This window comes from Phaenicophaeus curvirostris, chromosome 4, assembly GCF_032191515.1.
Source record: "Phaenicophaeus curvirostris isolate KB17595 chromosome 4, BPBGC_Pcur_1.0, whole genome shotgun sequence".
Classification (NCBI taxonomy): Eukaryota; Metazoa; Chordata; class Aves; order Cuculiformes; family Cuculidae; genus Phaenicophaeus; species Phaenicophaeus curvirostris.
The window spans coordinates 73,108,440-73,131,769 of record NC_091395.1 but is presented as its reverse complement, the minus strand read 5'-3'; positions in this window follow the sequence as shown (position 1 = coordinate 73,131,769).

The following is a 23,330-nucleotide window of genomic DNA, read 5'->3' as shown; positions in this document are numbered from 1 at the left end:
GTGGACGCTGAGTATTGATTTAAAGATGCAGAATATTGTGAGGAAAATGTTTCAAGAAGTGGGTAAAAGAGCGTTTTTTGTTCTTCTGTTGAAGTATGTAAAATTATTCTTCATTGTTTACATTGGAAGAAAGTAGTAAAATTCCACAGTATCTCAATTATTCTGTATTTAAGTGATGTCTTCTCTGTCCTCTAGTTATTCATTATAATTTTTTTTATCTATACTCAATAAATTATGGCAGCTAACTAAGCCATCAATTTTAGTGTAGCTACCCATCCCCTGTTGCCCTTGGGATTCTGATGGGGAAATTTGCTGTTATTTGGAGCAGAGAGAGAGTTCGGGGGGGGAAGATGTAGAGAAACAGCATGTCCAAGTTTTAGTTCAATAGCTGTTTACAGATACTACAGAAGAAAACGAAATACTGCAGTCTGTCCTCTCTCTCTGTTTTCTTTTTAGCACTTAGTCACTCCTTTTATTATTCAGTCTTAAAGCATTCTGAAAGAAGTTAGAATAGGAAAGATTGTACAAAAATCTTTTGGCATATTTTTTCTTTATGAAAGAAAAGTGGGATTCTCTTCTATACAATTTTCATGGGCAAAATGCAGAGAGCAAACACATATTATGCAGTTTATAAAGGCCCAAATTGAAATTATACCATATGCGTTAGCTCTGCCCAGGCCATCAGACCACAGCTAATGTCATTCTTAGGAATGACTTGAATCTGAGCACAAATATCAGGGATTCCAAGCCCAAAATATAGGGCTTTCATACAATCATCAAGCACTAAATAATAGTTTTGCAAATAACCTGCTGGATGGTGATCAGCTCATTGAAAAATAACATGTCACATGGAGATCTAAACAGCGATACTAACAACTTAGATACACCCCCTTTCGGTGCTCCAGCCACCTAGACATCAAATGGGGAAGGAAGCACAACCTCCTGCACTGCTGGGACCTGGCTTGTAAGACCAAGCACATCCCAAGCACATTCAGCAACTTAGAAGGCCAATTATGATTGCACGTATTATAAAAGATATAGATTGACAGACATGGAGTAACGTCCAATGTGCCAACATCACCTTAAGGAAGGAAGGGAAATCATTGGAAAATATTTGTCCTGAGTAAGCTGGACATATATGTCATCATCCTGTTTACTTCTGTTTCTTGTATTTGCACACTTCTGGTGATCATTTGAGTACAGATCATTGAATTTTAAAAAAGGATATGACTTGATATTAGAATTACATGGCTTATGCCTGAACAAAATTTTTCCTAAAAAATTATTTGTCAAACCTGACATATACTACCAAAAAAGAAAAATATTTTAAAGAGTTTTTGCAGTAAAATTCTTTTACAGAAATATGACCCTTTGTTTGGAAAGTAATTTTATTTCTTTGCTCTGAAACATATTAGCTATTTTTGGTTTTTTGAAGTAGGATCAAGTATATTCAGCATCATACAGAGGAAAACAAGGGGATTTTCTATGTAAGGGATATGTGAAGATTTTAAATTTCTGAATGCGAATTTGAAATTATTTTCTAGAGCTCTATCCTACAGTCACAAGAAATAAGGAAGGAATGTATTAGTCAGCTCAGTGGAGGACTTGACTGCCTTTATAACCTCCATTTCCTTAATGCCATTACCAGAAAAGGTTACTTAGGCAGTCCCAATGGTAATGACTCTGACATTTCAAGGCACATATAACAAACATCAGCATGGAGAAACAACCTTCTCAGCACAGTTTCAAGCAATTAATTTGTCTTCCTCCACAGTAACTAACTTCAGCATCATAAGAATTAATTAATCAATGTTGGTAAACTGGTTATAGGATGAGACACTATTGGATAGTTTTAGTAAATTTTGTTTCTATGCCTAATTTTTTAACTAGTTTTAGTTTGTTAGTTTCTTTTCTGTTAAAAGCATGATAGCCTTTGTGCTGCATTATAAAAAATTAGGGGTTTAATTCTGGTATAGCAGTACAAAAATCAGAAAAAAAAAAACCTTTTGTCTTATTCAGGAAGAAGATCTCTTGAACTTTATACTGAAGTAAAAATGTACAGATTCTCTTGGAATGATAAATGTGTGGTAACATAGTCTGTGAACTATTATGACATGAAACAGTACTACCCCAACATTGGGCTCTGAAATAATATTTTTCATAATTTTACAGAAAAATATAGGAACTGACAAGTGATTCTCTCCAGCATAAGTGCAAGAATATTATAGGCAGCAAAGTCCTCCTTGATTTGTCCCTTCAAGGAAAAGATGATTATGCTTTTCAATTTACAGTGTACCTTCCTGTGACTATTATTTAAGTTAGTCACTATCTCAACCTCTGCCACTAAAGAGGAGCAGAACACTGGACCACAGCGAGATATTAGTTCCTCTGTTCAAACTTTTCATGTTTTCTCCCTCTCTTAGCCCTGTCATGTGTGTCTGACAAAGATATAAAGTGCTGTTGAGGGAGGATAGGAGAATTTTCTACCTATTTTGTACTGATGGTAAGGACTCCGTTAAGGACAAAACAGAATACTCATCTTTGAGTCCAGTGACAACAGATTTGATCTTTAGTGCTCCCACAGAGAAGAGGAGAGAAAAAGAGAGAGAAATTAATGTTTTCAGGGTTCATCGTGAAAAACTGAAAAAAAAAATTACACACAACAGATGATTAAACTTTAGACCTTGAAGACGGGTGAGAGTTTTGCCATTCATGTCAACAAGATCACGAATGTACCAAGTGCCTCTGAAGCCTAGTCTCAAACTTCTGTTGGAAAACATGTAAATGTAAGGGCTATCACAGAAAATTACAGAAAATAACTTTTGTAGCAACAAAAAGCAGCAAGATCAAAAGTGCAAAGCTGTTATGCACTCCTGGAGAGCCTTGCCATGCTATTCTATTTGTGCTAAAATCAACAAGTAAAAACTAGTGTGAAAATACAAAAGAAGGTTTTCAAGCGAAGGAAGCTGTATCACTTTTAGACCAAAAAACCCCAGAAACATGCATTCCAAAGAGAACAACTAAGGGTTCAGCCATTTCCATACTTACAGATCAATTCTTGTCCCATTTGCCTCATAATACTCACTTCAATTCAGTTCAGCCCAACAGCAGTTCTTCAAAAGAACCTGCATGTAGCTCAAGAGAGGAAATACTGTACATTTACTGGAAATGGGTACCTTAAAAAAAAGGGTAAGCTGCAGGCAGCATGAGGAGTGTGTGACTCAATTCCCAAGGAATTTAACTTTATTTAAATTTAATTCAGAATTCTGCCCCTCTATTCTGCTCTTGTGAGACAGCACCTGGAATATTGTGTCCAGTTCTGGAATCCTCAGCATAAGAAGGAGATGGAACTGTTGGTCCAGAGGAGGCTACAAGAATGTTCCAAGGGCTGGAGCACTTCCCATATGAGGACAGGGTGAGAGAGTTGGGCTTGTTCAGCCTGAAGAAAAGAAGGCTCTGAAGAGATCTTATAGCAACCTTCCAGTACCTGAGGGGGCTACAAGAAAGCTGGGGAGGGACTGTTTACAAAGGCAAGTAGTGACGGGACAAGGGGCAATGGCTGTAAACTGGAGAGGGTTGCCCTGGAATGTTGTAGATGCCCCATCCCTGGACGTGTTCAAGGCCGTGTTGGATGGGGCTTTGAGCAGCCTGACCTAATGGGTGGTATCCCTGCCCATGGCAGGGGTGTTGGAATTACATGATCCTTAAGGTCCCTTCCAATTCAAACCATTCTTACTTTGTTTTTATTTTTTCCTATTAAAATACTACATCTGAATTCTGTTCTTCTAAAGCTATTGATTTCTCCCATTGGACTTCCAATGTAAGATGGATTTTTCCTTTCTTCTTCTTCTGAATATGAAAGAGCATATACTTAATATTAATCTCATTTTGCTCTGTCAGTAAGTTCTGACTTGCCTTTTTGGTTGCTTGTAGCATAAACAAGGAAGCAGTAGAAATTTCCTTGCAAAACCTTGATGAAACAGTTCTGTTACCATATCACATTTGTATAAAGACTGCACTGTCTATTTTCTGTCTTCTTCCTTTCTTTCATGTGGGGGATGCATTCAATATGATTCACTATAATCTTGGAAGATTAGTTTAACTGTCTTGTTCTTCTTATGACTAAAGGTTGATACAGCTTATTTGATTATCTGTGGCAGGTTTTTTGGAGAGAGGAGTAAGAAAACACATGCAAGAACTGTTTAAACAGTGAAACTCTCATTACTTTCCTCTAAGCTTTATGTCAACCTAGAATAAAAGCTTCCCTAACAAACCTTTTCAGACAGAAGAATCAGACTTGAAAGATTTTTTGCTGATACGGCTGCTTGCTTGGAAAGAATCGAGTCAATATTCTTACAAACTTCAATAACTCCGTAGTATGGGGAAAGAAATCTGTGTAGGACTGATTCATGATTTTATACTGTATGGCTCTAAAGAGGAAAAGTAGTGCTATGTAATCTATTAATACAGTGTCTTAGTGGGGGGAAAAGTATCAGTGTGCTTGTTTGCAATACTGAGATGACAAATTAATTCATTTCCAGTGGCTCAGCAGAGAACTTGAGTGTGTGCTTACTTTTGGCAATTGACTGTATATAGTTAAAGAATTAAACACATGCTTGAGCCTTGTGATAAACAGGGTTATCAAATTAACACACAACCATCCCTTCTACTTCTATTGCTGAAGAAGCAGAATAGATAACAGGTTATTTGACTTCTATCTTTTTGCTGGCAGAATTCACAGGGCAGCACCCACTCCACAGGACCTGTGGTCACATCCTGAGGTTCTTCCTAAACTTTCATCTGGTCCTGAATATAGAATCATAGAATCATAGAATAACCAGGTTGGAAAAGACCCACCGGATCATCGAGTCCAACCATCTTCTGGGGGTATTTTGTAACAGTCTTGGTACTGCCAAAATTTCATTCAACCTCACTAACTTCAATTCCAAGCTTCATAAATTTATTAAATAGATTACATGTTGTTATGGTAGTTACAGAACTTTGACTTGAGTGTGCCTTTCATGCCCTTTTATTTTCACACCTTTTATTCCCAGTGAACTGTGTCTAGCATTAGTGATTAACCTTCCTCTAAAAAATGTAGTCCCTGGATCAAGTATTCAGTCTCAGTAGGAGACACTTCCTTAGAACTAGTTAATTCTCTCCCCCTTCATCAGACCATGATCAGTCTGGTTGTAAACCTGGCAATATACATCAAAGAATGGAAGAAATCTGAGTTATGGAAACTAGTGTCACTGAGTTGCTTAGAAAGGAAATACAGATTGAAATCCACACTCTCAGACTTTCTGTCTAATGCTTGTTCAGCTGATTTTCTAGTATGTAATTTGACAACACAAAACCCAAGAAATGAACCATGGGATTCCTCTTACCCTAAATACTTAACTAAAAGGCCAAATTTACTCACATATTTTTGCACACTTCTGTCAGATGCCAAAAATTGTATTCTTCCCTGTCTCATTTTCAGGAAAAATGGTGAATCTTCCTTCACATCATATAATCTTGTGGACAGGGCAATACAAGGGTAAATGTCAGCTTAAACACATTCACGCTGATGCAGAAATCAATCCCAGGTCTAATAATGAGGAATTACACAAACATATTTTTTTATATTTGCATAATGAAGCCCTGTCTTCATTTTAAGGGCTATGAGTCCTCATTAGCCCAACTATATGCTCTATCTAGTCTTCTGCATGGAGAAACTACAAAGCTGGTCAAGAAATCTGAGCTTAACTGTAAAGTAGATGAACAAAGATGACACGGTCTGAATGTGTGGGAGGGACTGACTTAGATTTTGCTCATAAAATTCAGGTTTGATTGTATTTTTTTTTTACTGTTATTTAATTCTCTAATTCTGAGTATTGGCTGATTTCAGCTGAATTTTGAATAATAGGAGATGTCTCAGAAGTCTCTAAAAACCTGGGATCTCAGTAAGAGGGAAAATTATGATCAAACATGTATAAGTCCACAGCTTAACATAATTTGATGGACTAGTGAATCAAACAAAAGACAAAAATCAACAGGAGAGCATTAAACTTTGAAGAAACAGTAGTTTTTACAGTGTTTTGTTCTGAAAACCCTTCAAATTGATTTGAAATATATAGTATAATTAAAACATCAAGGTATTCAGAGTATAAACATTCACTCTGTACTGCACTTCCATCAGAGTCTTATTGAGCATATCTCTTTTTAGAAAAACTTCAGTGTTGCTTTAGAAACATTACCACAAAACTGCTTTTGCTTTATTGTGATTTCTACCACACTGTAAGTTGCTTTGTATGAGATCTTTCCAGTACTGTTTCTTTGTACAACTGGAAAGTAAATATTTAATATCAGCCAATTATCATAATAAAATTTCTTTATTATGCTGTAAGTGAGAAGAATATCTTTAGAGGCACTTAAAAAAATAAGACATTTTGAAGCACCTGGCAATAATAAAATAATCAAGGTCCCAGTTTTCCTTTTTTTTCAGGCACTGACTTACAGCATATTCCACAACAGACATCTCTCAACACATGCTTTCCTGGGACCTCAGGCTGGTAAAGCATAAGCCATATGCTCTTCTTTTTCCCCCAGGATGTAGCTAAACTGCTGAGGAGCACTCTATGATAGAAAGAGAGGGAGGGGAAAAAAAAAATTGTCTGGTTGCTGTAACCAGCATTTAGAATACTTGTAAAAACCTTTCACAGACTGTGACACTGCTGCTGCTTTTTCTTAACAATGTCTCTGTTCAGCTGCATCCCCTTCAGTTAACCTTACGCTGCACGGTGCAGTGGGGCAGTGCAGCATCTGCACAGGCTACCTTGGTTTCTGCTGAGAGCTGGCTTCTTCTGTCTCTGCACTGAGGCATCTGCCCCCTGTGCATGATACCTCTTGTCCTCAGGGACTGGTGAGGGGGGCAGCACCACCGTTCCCCTCCAGACTCCTCAGTCGCTGCAGAAACAGCCTGAAAGTCCTCAGGTTTAGCAGCTACTGCAGTTCTGGAATCAGTCCCTCCCTCTCCAGCCTCAACAGGGAAGCACAGCCAGCAGTTACGGGATTGTCTGTACATGTCTCTGGGCTCTCTAGCTGGGTATATAGGCTTGTAAGCAGCTTCCTGACCTGCCTAGACATGTTATTTGCATTACCTGTGCCAAAATGCACAGTAAATTTTGCAAGCATGTTGAGCTCTTCCTTAAAATCAAGTTCAGTTTCACACTCCTATTATTTCCATTTTAAACTCCTTTCAAAACTTTGCTCCTCTAGCTGTTGGAGATCCTTTTCTAACGACCAGGTTGCATGTATCTGTGAACAGTCCTAACTAGTTGGGTGAACATGCCCTGTCAGTTTAAACAATGCTCACCTTCTCCTTCTAAAGAAAAAAAGAATTATGCTGTTGACACTCACAGCAAACCTGTTCTAGGATACTGTTTTAAAGAAGAGTTTGAGGTAAGTTGGTGATCCTAAAAACTACGTCATTTGTCATAACTTATTCATGCTGGGTAAAAGTATAAGAACATCACATACTTAAAAATCAGTGGGTACAAACTGATGAAAAACTGTCCCCATCCCTGAGGTTCCATCGTAAAAGTACACACAAAAGAGGCACAATCATCAATACACACAAGCCTAAAATGACATGTTTAGATGAGCCTAAACCAGATGTTTACATAATTCTATACAATTAGTGGCAATTGGGGAATTCATAGAATCATAGAATAACCAGGTTGGAAGAGACCCACCGGATCATCGAGTCCAACCATTCCTATCAAACACTAAACCATGCCCCTTAGCACCTCGTCCACCCGTGCCTTAAACACCTCCAGGGAAGGTGACTCAACCACCTCCCTGGGCATCTTGAATATCTTGTTTTATTTGGGGGTTGTGTTAATCTACAAGACAACTCAGGAATTTAATAGAAAGCACATATTCAGTCAAACACTCTGAAAATTTGTTATACATTAGTATCAATGACACAGGTAGCATGAGAAGGGAAGACAGGTTACAAAGATATCAGGTAAATAAGTTACCTGTAGCAACAAACACTACAGAATCTTCTGAGGCTGAAATCCCTTGACTAAACATGAACAATATTATCTTAGGGCTATATTAGCAACAGGATTATGACAGTGACTGAAAGACTTAGGAAGATTAGAAAGATAGAGCAGACAGAAAACTAAGTGCCTTGCTGACCCCTTCAGGCAAAAAGTTGAAACCTTGAAACATGAAATTCAGCTGAAACTGTCCTGTTAGTGCTGATTTGTAGGTGCCATAAATATGCTGAAAGCAATTCACAGATTCCCAGCTTCCAAGATTAGAAGAGACTGCTGTGCTAAAGCAGTCTCGCCCCTTCGCTCCCTAAAAGCCAGAATGTCTAGCAAGAACAAACCAAAGGCTCGTGGTTGAAAATATAATCTTGTTTGAAGGAATTCCAGCAATTCTGAGTCTAGAATTTCAGTGAGTTTTTCCAGAGTTTCGTTCTGGGAACTAGTTTCTTTTTACCTCCTACTGAAAAATATGTCTAGTTTATATCCCAAACCATTATGTTTTATTGTTATTTAATCTGCAAATGTGGACAGATAAGTCGGTACCTATTTTTATTCAACAGCAGACTCACTTTCCACAAACAGATGCCATCCTTCAATGATAAAGTGATTTCTCAGGTAACTTCCCAGAGACGTGGCCTTTGGACCTATGCATCCAAAAGGTTTACTGTCATACTCCTTCAGTTGTTTATGGACCATCTTCTCTAATGCAAACTGATACTTCTATGCAGCATTACTTTATGCAGCATTATTTTATGCAGCATTACTTTATGCAGCATTATTTCCCATGGTACTACACATAAAGGAAATACTGCTTCCACATCTGGATTTTGACATCATCTTGTATAACTCTAAGGACTAGGTTAGCATTTTCTTTTCTCTCTTCTTTAAAAAAAAATCACAGTTCATACTGAGAGATTTTTCCACTGCACTCCACAGGTCTTTCTCAAAATTGCCACGTTCCAAGACAGAGTGGTGGTTAATGAGGTTGAAAAGTGCTGTCATGGAGTATCATGCCTACAGTTGTGGTCAGGGCAGGAAAAACAAAGAATTTTTTTCATATATCTGTTACTAGATCAGATGATAACTTCTTCTGTTAGAACTAACAGGTCTGTATCTTCCTTTGTGGGGTTTATTTTATTTGGTTTTATCCCTGCATGTTTTGGGGATTTTTTTCTGCAAGGACAAAGGGACATTGCTTAGGATCTTTTCTATTACAGCTTGTAAAAATCAAAATAAATAAATTATAGGCCTCTTTCATCTTTAATTTCTATTCTTTGGTCATTTAAAGTTCTTGTTGACATGATGGATGATATGACTGTTGGAAAATGGCACAAAAAATATGCTTCTGTTTAGGTGGTTGGATATCTTATTAAACTCAAGAGAATTGTGACAAAACACTGATTTCCTGACAAGTGCACATTTTTATGTACCAGTTTGGTTGAAACTTCCATTTTAAAAGTATCTTTAAATCTATTGTAGATTTTCTGTGCAAAATCAGAAAGAGGTCTTCCTGAGACATTGAAAGCCCAGACTGAAAGCTCTGCACAGACAGGAGACCTGGACCTGCCCCTCTCACATCTCTGATATATGACATGTACCCTGACTGTGGCATCTTTGAACCAATTTGAACCTCAGATAGGGAGAGATAGAGAGAACATTTCAGAAATGTCCAAAACAGTCACCTGGATACAAGAGAGATACTGATGTGGATGAGAAGAAAGCAGGGACTTATTCTCTGAGTGGCTTCCTTTGGAAAAAAAAAAAAACAAAAAAACCCAAAAAACTAATCAAAAAGTCTTGTTTTCATTCCCAGGTAAAAGAGAAAAAAAAAGTTGGAATTTCCTCAGTGTGCTGGAAAACAGCTGCTAGCAATTTTGACTTAGGAAGCAGGTAGCCCTCAGAAAAAAACCTCTCCAGTCATTCCTTCTGACATATTGACAGGGCTGTAAAAACTTAATTAATCCTGCCTGGTGAATTCATTGCTACTAAATTTCTATATTTGCAAGTCCATGGAGCTTCATCAGATTCATCCCAGGCTACCTCAGGAGCTAGTGGATGTTATGGCAGGACATCTCTTGATATCTTCCAAATGTCTTGGGAGTCTAGGGAAGTCCTTGTTTGTTGGAAGCTAGCCAGAGTTATTCCAATTTGCAAAAAAAAGTTGTTGGGGAAGACCCAGGGAAATACAGATCTGTTAGTCTAAACTTATTTCCTCGGAAAATTATGGAGAAGGTCGGACTAGGGACAGCTGAAAGGCATTTAAACAATAATGAAGTCATGAGGTAGGGTCAATGTGTGCTCACAAAGGGAAAGTCCTGTTTAACTCATTTAATATCTTCCTATGGTAAGGTCACCTGTCAAGCAGATGAAAGGAAGGTGGTGGGTGTAGTTTTTCTGGAATTTAGGAAGGCTTTTGATACTGTCCCTCACAGCATCCTTCTGGACAAGCTGTCCAGCTGGGGGATAAGCAGGTTCATGGTACAGTGGGTGAAGAACTGACTGAAAGGCAGAACTGAAAGGGTTGTAGTGAATGGAGCGACTTGTGTCTGGTGGCTGATTACCAGTGGTGTTCCTCAGAGATCAGTTCTAGGGGCAGTTCTGTTCAATGTTTATTAATGATCTGGATGCAGGAGTTGAAGGCACTGTTAGCAAATTTGCTGATGATACAAAACTGGAAGGTGCTATTCACTCTCTTGAGGGATAAGAGGACTTGCAGAGGGAACCAGACAGTTTGGAGCATTAGAAAATGATTAATGGGATGAAATGTAATACTGAATTCTGCACCCAGGATGGAGTACAAGCATAAATTTGGAGAGGAGTGGCTGGAAAGAAGCCCTGCAGAAAGGCATCTGGGGGTGTTGGTTGACAGCGGGCTCAATATGAGTCAGCAGTGTCCCTTGTCAACCAGGAGGGCAAACCACATCCTGGCCAGCTGGTCAAAAGGAAAAAAAAAGCTATATTTAGTGTTGGTATGGCCTCAACTTGAATGCTGCGTTCAGTTGTAGGCCCCACATTTTAAGAAGGATATTAAGGCCTTTGGATGCATCCAGAGGAGGGCAACAAGAAGGAATGTCCTGTGGGGAGTGGCTAAGGACTTTGGGCTTGTCTTGTTTGGAGAAAAGAAGGCTGAGAGGCAGCTCTCTACAGTTTCCTGAGGAGGGACAGTAGAGAAGAAGGTGCTGAGCTCTTCTCCCTCATATCCAGTGGCAGGACCTGGAGAATGGTTCAAAGCTGTGCTACTTTAGACTGGACATTAGGAAGTATTTTTTTTTACTGAGAGAGTTGTCAAACACTGGAAAAGGCTTCCTAGAGAGGTGGTTGATGCACTGTGCCTGACAGTGTTTAAAAGGCATTTGGACAATGCACTTGACAACACGCTTTAGCTTTTTGGCCAGCCCTGAATTGCTTAGGCAATTGGACTAGATGATTGTTGCATGTCCCTTCCAAGTGAAATATTCTGTTCTAAAGTTAATAATATCATTACTTTAGCAAGTTATGCTCTGCCTGTACATAATTCTGGATGTGCAAGCATATGAAGGATAAAGACAAACTAAAAGGATGTAGTCGTGATGCCTTTTTTTCTCCACAGCTTCATAAACTCTGGATTCATCAGAAAAACAAAACAGACAAAAAAACAAACAGAAAAGAAAATATTTAACCAATAAGAATGAATATCCGCATGGCAGTTCGCAGTCAATATCTAGTGCTCAAAAACCAGCAGGAGGAAAGATTGTTTCAACAAAGTAATTTTTCAAGTTCACCAGTGTGAATAAGCAAGTTACTACTGTTCTCTATCAGGGTGAATATGGACCTGTCAAAATAATGAAACATTTTATTGATGCCAAACAATGAAGGCAAACGATAAAACGGCCAAAGCTTGATAGCCTTCCCCAGCATTCTTCTCCCCCAAAAATGTAAATTAAATGCAATTCTTCAATTCTGCTGCCGGCTAGGAGAGATGGAAAAACTAAAATAAGACCTTACTGAACAGTCTGACTGCACCAGAATGTGTGCCTTGATGTCTGTGACACCTCTTGGTCTGATTTCTGTCACAAAGGCTATATGTGAACTGGATATGACAGAGGAGATTGTCAATGTGAAACTCTTGCATTATAGCAGAAAAGATGAGGGTGTAAATGACATGATGGATGCTTTAACAGAGTTTAAACCAGCTCTGAAAAAAAGCAGTGGTTAATATGAAGCCACATTATGCATCATGGATACAACAGAATGCTGCTACAGAGCTTTTAAAATTGCTAGAAGCAGGCAGATCTGCTTGTTTATTTTGATGGGTTACGTTTGCACATTTCAGATTTCTTTGGCATTGGAGGTAATCTGTGCAAGACATATATTTCACTCTGAAAATGAAAAAAACCAGCTACTTTCAAACTTTTATCAGCTGTTCCTGCAGCTTGTAAAAACCATCAGACATCCAGCTTGCTGATTGTGTCGCATACTGATGGCAGAGAGCTGGCATGGAGGCCATACCCTGTCCAGTTTCTGCAACGTGAACATTTAAATCTATATTTTTTCCCCCATTTTTGTCCACCCGTTGTGCTACACAATCCAGGATTTTCACTTCATGTACGAACACATGCATGAGCACACAAATGTTTGTTTTCATGTGGTGGTTACATGCATTTTCATCTGTTACATTAAGGCTTTTTTTGAAGTTTTTTGCCTATAGGAAAAGAAATCTCTGATTTTTGTGGGGAAATAGAGAAGTTCCTCAGTTCTGCTTTCTGGTTTGTTTATACACTGCATAAAGTGGGAAGTTATTAAACAAGAAAGCAGAATTATTCTGAACAAGAAGAATCTGTCTGTTTGCTTTCCTCTGGGGGCTTCAGAGCTAAAATCTGTTTTGATTCATTTTCTTCAGTCCTATCAACCATGATCACTTAGCTGTACAAGGAATCAGCTCATCAAAAAGTTGAGTCCACTGTAGTCATGTTCTCCTTTCAATCTATTTAATAGCCTTATTATGAACCTTATTCAACAAAATGGAGAATGCAAGTCTGAATCCCTTCAAGGCAACAGGAAAGATAAGTAATGGTATAGTTCAAAAGGACTATTAGATAGCCCTCTGTTCCAGCTGTGTTTTTCAAGATATGAGACTGTGTCTGCCATCAACCCAAGTCTGAATCCCTTCAAAGCAAGAGGAAGGTTATCTGGGAAACACTGAGGCCAAGCACAATGCTTCATAGCATCTCTAATGGTACTCCAAATCCATGCTTAAACAGCTGATACAGGTTGAACACCACTTACTTCATGGATTCAAAATAACTTTCAGTAGGAAAAAGATGATTAAGAAAAGCAAGACAGCAAGGCTTCCTGTAGGCACTGCATCTGAGTTGTAAGTACCTAAGTGTGTATAGCAAATGTAGAGTCACTTTGGGCAGTGTTCAGCTTATATACGGAAACCAGACATAAATTAACTGAGCATTTAAGCTTGCATTCTAGGTAACAGAGTCAACAGGAACAACTTCATTGCTCAGACATCTACTAGAGCTTGAAAAGCCTTAAAATAGCTCCTCTAAACTCCAGCTGCTGCTCCAGAAGTATATGAGTCACCTTGAGATCCTGTGTTATTTTTACCAGACCTACGCAGATGCCTTGGACACTCCACAACATCTCATACAACACTAGGCTCCTATATTTTAGGATACTGAATTGAGTCCACACATTGAGAGACCCATTTGGCTCACACTCAGGTAGGCACCAATACGTCGTCTGCTGGCTAATTCTCTAGATTGCAGTGAATGCGTTGACTAAATCCCTAGTGACTGGAATGGGAGCATAAGTATCTACAGCACACAGATGCTCCTCAATCAGTTGTTTGAATTTGTGATCTGAATCATTACCTTCTGTCAAGTATTGAATTGGCCAGGAGGGATTTCTCAGTAACAATACGTAGGTTCAGAAACTTGAATTCCCCCTAAATTATAGTTTTGATTTGCATGTAATTTTCAGAATCTTCAGTTGTACCATACCAAAGCATTCAAAATTAAAATAAAGTCATGTACACATGTCTAGGTTTAATAAATTTCTGGCATGTAGGGGTTGTCTGCAAAGGAAGGAAGAGTCTTTATTACTTGACATTCACCAATGAATGCTCTTCCATTTTCCAACATAAAACACATTTTAATTCTTAAATTGGCAAATTAACAGAAAGTTAAAGGGGTTAAGTATTCCAAAAACAAGACACCTGAAGTAAAGTAGACAATGTCACATGTTCTATTTAATGTTGCTGGTATTTTCAATTGTTGCAGTCCCTATTTCATCTTTCCCAACAGCTACTCCAGTTATACACTTGCTATGTCCACATCTCTTCTCACTGATCCTCATTTTTCATCAGTTGTTTTTTTCATCCAGATCTAGAATAGATTATGCCTGCTGTTACCTCTGAAAATTAGGATGCTCCCTGTGCAATCAGATTTCTGAAACTGCCTGTGAGAAAACCTGTAAGAATGAAAAGTAGATCCATTCAAAAGTGGTATTTATTCAGGCAAATTATTTAACATGGTTCTATAAATTGTTTTCCTGTGGGTTTTTTTAAACTTTTACAATAATTGTTTCATGTCGCTTGTTTAGATGAGAGACAAGTAAATAACTAGATAATATACTTTTTTGTAAAAAAAACACTTTTGTGCTGGAGAAATCTCTCTATCCTAGCATGAAAAGGTTATTCAGATCATTCAACAGGCTACCCAGGGAGGTGGTTGAGTCCCCTTCCCTGGAGGTGTTTAAGGGATGGGTGGATGAGGTGCTGAGGGACATGGTTTAGTGTTTGATAGGAATGGTTGGACTTGATGATCCGGTGGGTCTTTTGCAACCTGGTGATTCTGTGATTCTATGATTGATTCTATGATTCAGAGTGGCATAAATATGCTCATTTGTTTGTGGAATAAGTGGCTTTTGTAAAGTTTCAAATTAAATGAATTTTTAAAGAGGATAACAGGATGGAGATTCAGAGGTTTTTTAAGTAAGAGAAATAAGATAAAACTTCAAGCTACAAAAACAGAGTACAAAATTATGACTGATTTGCAATCTGATCCCAGAGTAAAGCATATACCCGCAGTTCCCTGAATTGAAAATACAAACTGCTTCTGCTTTACTGGGCATTTATGAGACAGAAGGAAACATCAAGGATGCTACAAAGCAGAGTTTGGGTCATTTAAGTAGTATAAGCCACAGACAGAAATGCAAGGAAGTTGGTTTTGTGGTGATTTAGAAGATGTGATTCATCTTCATAATATATTGAAATTACAGTTTGTTCCCTCCCTGCATCTTTGAATATGATACTGCATTGTCTACTTCAATGACTGAGGTTTTAAAAAAAAAACAAATCTCTTAGCAAAAGAATTCCATTTCGTTGCTGTTATGTACTTTTCAAGTTTTTTATTCGCCCTATTAAGAAAAAAAAAATTTAGAAAATTATTATAAAGCCCTAATTCTTACTGGTGCATTGACTTGGTGTTAATTTCATGCTGATTAATACTTAAAAACTTCTACTATTTCCTAATATCAGCTCACTTCTTTCAGTAAACAAAAAAGGATGTGAGATTAACTTTTTATCTTTGGTTACTACCACTAGTAATTAACACACCCAACTGGGGCACATAGTTAGTGGTAAATTATGCCCCAGATAATTTTCCATCTGTTTAGGTGATTCTAACAAAACATAGGAGGAATAGAGTACTAATAGTAGACAGGTGCCATTGGAGTTGATGATCTCTAAGGTCTTTTCCAATCTAATGATTCTATGATTCTAATCTTCAAGCTATATAAGGAAAACAGAAGAGAGTAAAAGAAGCCCACAGAAGAAATAAAAGATAAATAAAGGGATATGTTTCCTGAACTGTCATCCAGAATCAGTATGTTATGTATCTAACATAATCAGTATGTTAGATAATCATACTGATTATCTAACTTATCTAAGTCACATAAGTTACATATCTGACTTAGCATTTATGCAAAGAACATTTAAGAAGACAAGTATGAATAAATACAAGGTAAGATATTCCCTTATTTAACTGCTGCAGGGATCATAGAATTATAGAATCATAGAATGCCAGGTTGGAAGGGACCTCAGGGATCATCTGACCCAACCATTTTAGGTGATCTGTAGTTTAAATGAGATGACCCAGCACCCTGTCAAGTTGAGGCTTTAAACTATCCAGCATAGAGGAATCTACCACTTCCCTGGGGAGATTATTCCAATGTTTAACTGTTCTCATAGTGAAAAATTTTCTTCTGGAATCCAACTGGAATCTCCCCAGGAGCAACATACACCCATTACCCCTTGTCTTTTCCATGTGACTTATTGTTAAAAGGGAGTCTCTATCCTCTTGGTAGACACCCTTTGTGTACTGGTACATGGTAATAAATTCTCTCCTAATCCTTCTCCTCTCAAAGCAGAACAAACCCCTTTCTTATATCCTTACTTCTTAAAGGATGTTTCCTAGTCCTCTGGTCAACGTGATCATGTATGCTGCCAGTGGTAAACGGGAGTGTAAAGTCCCCATCACTACTTTCTACCTCACCGCAGCACTCCTGACCTTTACTCCAGTCTGCATATCTGCAAAGTTTACTAGATTACCTAATCATTGAATATATTTTAAATAGAATATCTTCCTTAACACTCACAGAAATAATTCTCTTTCTGGATCTCGGAATACTTCAAGGATGCAGGCATGTAAATGATGAAAAGTGGAGGGACCCTTGGACTCTGGGGATGTACCAGCCAACTCCTGACTTCAGCCCAGGCAGAGGTCTGAGAAAAGACCAGCCTATTTCTACAAATCTACTATGGTTCCCAGAGACATCTCAGGATCCTGGAAGAACTGACTGAGCACTTGGCAGCTGTGCACTCTTGCTGTTTAATTTGACTGGCCAGGAGACACAGCTGAGTGGTGTCAAGACTCTGCCTTTTTCCTTTTCTCCAACCATTCCCAGAGCAGATGTTCATCCCCATCCCTCATTCCTGGGTAACAGAACAATTTTGCCTGTAATGCTGAGAAATCTAAGCTCATCTCTAAATGTGACTGTTTTCAGTCTTAACATATCAATATTATGGATTTTTTTTCCTACCTAGGAACTAGTTGTTTTCAGCATATTTAATAATACTTTTGAGATTTGTCTGAATAAGATTTGTCTCCCTTTGGTGATGATGCTGATAAGAACACATTGTCACAAGGATAAAAATGAGTAATGAAAAAGGTTGGTTAGAAGCAGGTGCAGGGAATGAAAGTTTGAAACAGATTTTATCTAAGGATGTGAGCAAATCCCAGCTAGGGGAGGGTGAGCAGACTAAATTTCAAAATATGACAGAATTAACAGACATCAGACATGGCTGTCAGATTTAAAAAAAAAAAATTCAATTTGGGCCACCGGATACCACGCAGTATTTCTACTTACAAGAAGGAAGAAAAAGGAATTTAACAAGTACAGACCAATTAAGCTGACCTCAATAACATGTTAGGGATGTAGAACACATTTTCCAGTGAAAAATTAATGAAAGACATGAAGATAAATGGATTATGGGATAAAACGAAACATGAATTTACTGAATGTGGACTAGACCAAACTAACTCAGTGTGCTTTTATTCTTGTAACAAATTATTTTCTGCAGACAGGCATTGCTCAGGCTCTCATGTCTTTGAACTTGAGTAAAGCATTTCATATAATGAGCCACATGGAGAATTTTTACAGAATGAAATGGGATTGCTGAAAACTGTCAGGTCCAAAAGATCCTGTTAAAAGGCGTATGGAAATGGATCATGCAATAGGAAAAAACTCCTATCTGGAAACACATCTCAGATACATTTTTTTAGGTTCAGCTTTGGGACTAATTTTACTTGATATTTTCATCACTGACCCTGGCACAAAAAGTCAGAAATTGATCATTTGGTTTGGCAGCAAGTAAGGAAGGACGGTCAATAAAATGAGGAGAAAATGTCAGACAGGAAGAAACAGAGACGTTTGAGTACTGGGATAGCAGAAATGAAACAAAATGTACTCATGCAAAGTGCCAAGACATGTACATCTACTAAGAAAAATTATCACCATATCCTGGGAATTTATTAATGGGAAATGATAGAAGATAAGAAAGAACAGGAAGCTATAAAAAAGCTTAACCAATCCTAGATTTTTTTAAATGTTCAGATAAAGTATTATTCATTCTGCTATGCGTGACTGAGGTGAAGTAACAATAAGCAAACAACCACAGTGCTTGTCAGGTTATTGATAAAAAAAAAGAGGAAGCATTACTGTAACAAGGGTGAGAAAAGGATAATTGGGAACAAAAGAATCAGAGAAATACTTTCTCACCACACCACTGTCTTACCAAAGAAGGGAGGTTCAGTTCTGAATGGTTATTCTGCCATTCTCGGTCCTCTAGCTGAATCAGGCACATTCCACTTTAAGTGGTTCCAGTGCAGGACAGGACAGACCATGTTCAAACGTCTCGTGTTGCTTTCTGAAAACACAGGCATTGATTTCGTAATTAGAGTTTAAATGGAAAATGCCCAACTGAGTTTAAGCTGAATCTCTTCAGAGGAAAACATAATATAATTACTGGTAAAATTTTTACGCAGTACAGGTTTATTGGTTTAAAAAAATCCAGAAACAAGAAAACAGCAAACCCAAAAAGAAACAGCCATGTGATAATGCCTTTGCCAAATGCTTCTCTGACAGATTTAACTTCTCTCTAATAATATTTTTTATATTTGTTACAGTGTGAAAATATCATAGAATCATAGAATCACCAGGTTGGAAGAGACCCACTGGATCATTGAGTCCAACCATTCCCACCAATCTCTAAACCATGCCCCTCAGCCCCTCAAACAAACGTAACATCACAACCCGCAAATGGTTCATTCATATCCATGCTTTCCGCTTGTTAGCTGCTGGGGAATGTTCTCAGATTGCTTTATATTATAAATTGTTACTTATTTACCATGCCAGTTAATGACTGTGATGTAGCACATGTGAAATGAATTTTCAGTTTATGTTACAAGTACTTGAAATTTTCCAGTGAAATACAGCTTCACTGGGAGAAAAAAAAAAAAAAAAAGGAAGAAAATAAAAATAAATTACCCCTCTCTATTAATCAAGATGACGATGTTCTGTAGAAAAGCATTTGTTCAGATGATCTGACAAAATATGGATAGGTTTTTATGAGAAGCAGGTTCCAAATATCCAGGAAGAGCCCATGGGTGATTTCCAGGTACCCCAGAAAAAGTCCACCACAGGATTAGCCACCACATGGCAATAATCTGGCAAAAACTTACTGTGGGATATTTTTTTGAATCAGGGTCTTGGTACCTTCAGGGCATGAAACTCCAGGTCAGCTCTGAAATGATCACCTCTGTGCTGATGTTTCCAAAAACCCTGTTGCAGAACAAGAAAATCAGAAGCTTGTGCAATACATCTCATCAAAGGCCACCTCCTGGTTCCATAGCAATAGCCTCCTGCCACTTGTCTGTAGCCTGAATCTCAAAACATTTAAAGCTTGTGCCGTTGAATGAGTAGCCAGGACCTTGTAGCCCTGGCTTCCAAACTATCAAGACATCATCCCCTAACACTCCTCACATGAAACATGATATGCAAAACTATTAACAACTAATACATATTATTAGAGGAAAGCAAGATATACATAAGAAAACAAAGGATATTTTTGGAGAGTCCACTGTAATTTCCGACTACTAAAAAGCAACTCTGCTTAGATAAACCTTTTTATTCATCTAGGGATAAAAATGTTTTTCCTCAGCTTTATTGTGTTTACTTTGTCCTAAAAGAGTTAAAAATCATTAACATTTTTCGAAAGCAGACTCTGAAGATTTAAAATATAGATGCAAAAAAAGCTGATGCAAATATTTTTAGGACATTGGAAATATGAAATGTGAACTATGAAAGGAACAGATCTCTTGTTTCCTTCTTTATCTGAGTAGTACATAACTGATTTCATAGCAGGAAATGTAAATCAGTTTGAGGATCCAAAACCCTTAGAAAGCAATAGGATGTGTTATATAATGTCCTCTGTTAACAGAGAAGATTATATACATATGTGTATACAGATGCAGACAAAGCGATAAAGTGAGAACAAATTTAATGGGATGGACTATGGAGTAGATTGTGTTTAAACTATCTCCTCTGCAGTCTCTAAATGTGCTGTGTCTCTTGCTGTGCAGAATATTCAGCACATAAAATGAGCTTTCTTACCTTTTTTGTTCAGATATGTGCAGGTCACCTTTACACTCACTGGGAGAACTTTTTTTTTCCCCAGTCATGTTCCATCTATCACACTGTACGTTTAGAGAGGCAAGAGCAGACGTGTCAGAGACAGAAAATGAGGCAGAACAAAGAGGAATAGGCCCCTGAAGGAAATGAAGAGAGAGGTTCTGCAAGCAGAAACAGAAGAAGTGAGAGAGATAAGGGACTCTAAAATAGAGATAAATCAACAGAGAATCAAGTCCCTTGAAACAGAAGGTGAAAAATTTCCCTAAAAAGAAAAAGATAGCAAGGGACATCTGTCAATCAGAAGGACCAACAAGTCTCCAAGAATTTTCATATTGTATTGTTATTGCAGCCACAAGATGAAAATTCAGCTAAATCATAATGGACTTCTTACTACCCAGCCATTTCAAGTGTAATGTTTAATACAGATTACAAGAGGAGCATTCCTTCTCCTCCATCTCTTCAGCTCTATGCTTCTATGCCCACTTGGAAAGAGAGAAAGTAAGTAAGTAATATGAAATGCATAAAGACCTAGTAAACATTCGATCTGTAGAGCAGGTCTTGGTTCCTAGATATATGTTGAATTTACTGTGTAAAAACTATCTCAGCACAGCACTTCATGTTCAGATACTCTGCAGTCCACTCTACTTTCAGCCACAGTGGGTTGCAAAGTTTACTGCAAAATGAACTGGAAAAGTTTGGTACTAAATGAAGCAATGCTCCAAAATCAACTGAATAGGTCACCTACAGCAGTTAGAATTGGAAAGAAGAAAAAAGGGAGGATGTTTATCAACTTAAAAAAAAGATGCCCTTATTCAATCAGATATCTAACGTCATCTGTTGTCTAACCATCTGCAGAGCTGAGGCTTGAAAGTGCAGTCTGCTTTAGGTGACTGTTGTTTCTTCGTTCAAAACCCATTCCATCCAAACAGACTGTCATTGAAGTTTGATATATCTCTGAGATAAGAAGACGTTCCTTCCTCTTCTTTTTCTGTGGTTTTTCATCTAGCACTAACTTTCTCCCAGTTGCTTTTTTCTGCACCTCACCACACTATTTTCTTATGTAGATAACTAAAACAGAAGTGGAAGATGTGGAGGGGATATGGAGCGTATGGAACTAACTTGGCCTATTATTCAAAGTATTTTTTTTTTTAATTTCAAGTGGTATCTAAATTGAAGTAGCTTTTTAAATGGAGATATGTCATCAGACAATGCTGAGGAACAGCTGTTAGTAAAGAAGGAAAAAGATATTTAAACAAAATAAAAATCTGAGGTTATTTTAACTTAAGCTTGTTTCTTTGGAAAGCATTCTCTTGTTCTGCGTGTTAGACTACAAACTGTATTCTTGACAAACTGGGGCTTCTAGACTCTGAAGCAACACAGCAAAGTGGTTAAAAGAACGGCCCGAGCAATGGTTGGTAGCATTGATACACAATTCTAAGCAAATCTAGTTAGCTAGCTATTAAATGTCTGTAAACAGCACATTATAAACCCTGGAAATAATGAAACAACTAATCCTGAAGTGGAAGAGATTTATTTACCAAATTTGGTGAATTCCTGAATGTCCTTGAAAGAATGAAAACCTGGACTTTATATTCTCTTGGATGCTATTTTCTAGGCTTATGTTATAAGGAGGAAAGAGAACAAAGGTCACTTTCAACCTGCTTCTTATTCGTAAGCTCAGCTTGAAGCCTTGGCCGACTTGGCTATGATAGTTTGTTAAGTGGATTGGCCTGGGGCAAGAAAATGAAGCTAAGTGTACTCTGAAAGTTCTGAGAATTTGGATCAGAGACCATTCCATCTGTTTAACGGCAGGACAGACACAATGTGGTTGATGAATGATAGAAGTGCTTTTTATCACTGTGGTGTTAATGACATAATGAAGGTCTTTTAAGAGTGCAAATGTGGTGTCCTATAAATCTGCTTCTATACATTTTCCTTCATTTATCAAATATTAAAGGGATTTTCACCTTCTGTTCTAGAAATTGCTGCAGAGCTACTACATTGATTTAGGAAGGCTTTTAGCTGTTTTGATGTCCTTTATATTTTACCACATTGGTAAGTAGGGTTTATTTCATCACATATCCTGTTTAAAAGCTTTTAATATTGATAAAATCTGGAAAGATAGATATATAATAAATTTTTGTATTTTAATAGGATTATTTCAGAGAACAGAGTATGAGGAAAGGAATTGTACTAGGCCTATATTTGATAACCAGTTTAACCCTAAAACGAAGTATACAAAACTACAAGAATTTCTTTCTCTCTTATGCACATGATCTCCCTCTTCCTTCAGGCTAAGTAAAGGCTTCCTGAAAACATGAGAAATGGATCCCCTTTTTTTGACTCCCACACTTGATACTTTCAAAACTACAATTCTTATCATCCTGGAGGGGTCTTGCTGAACATAAATAAATACCATGTCAGGTTACAATAAGGAAAACAAACACAGAAACAACCCCCGTCCCCACCCCCCACCCCACCCCCAAAAAAAATGCTGAAATAAAGAAATGACAAATGAATAATAAAGGAAGGAAGCATGTGGTATCCTTACTAAAAATCCTCCCTAGAACTTCCTGCATCTATTTCCAGATTTCAGTAAATCCAAATCAGTCTTCTGTATGAACCCAACTAGATTTATCAAATCCATTGAAATTCTTGACCTAATCATTGCTAAGATCAAAATTTTAGAGGTATGATCAGAGAGAAAAAGAGCTTTTATACATAATATTCTCTTAATGTGGGTAATCTGAGACAACAGAGACGAAGTTCAATACCTGTCTCAGCTTCAAGGACTTTCAAGACAAGCTGTTTCCAGGAAGATTCTAATAAAAAGGAACTCTTTTGTTCAAAACACACCCCTGTGTTAAAAAAATATCCATTTTTTCTGTTTGCATGGAAATCACTAGATGAACAATTCTGCACAGAGCATAGCAAGCAAAAATCCCACAGTATTACAGAAAAAATTAAGTCATCCTTACAAATGTCATCCCACTTTCACCTAGTTTTCTACCAAGTACTTAGTGTAGCAAAGGCTAAGTTCTGTTCTCA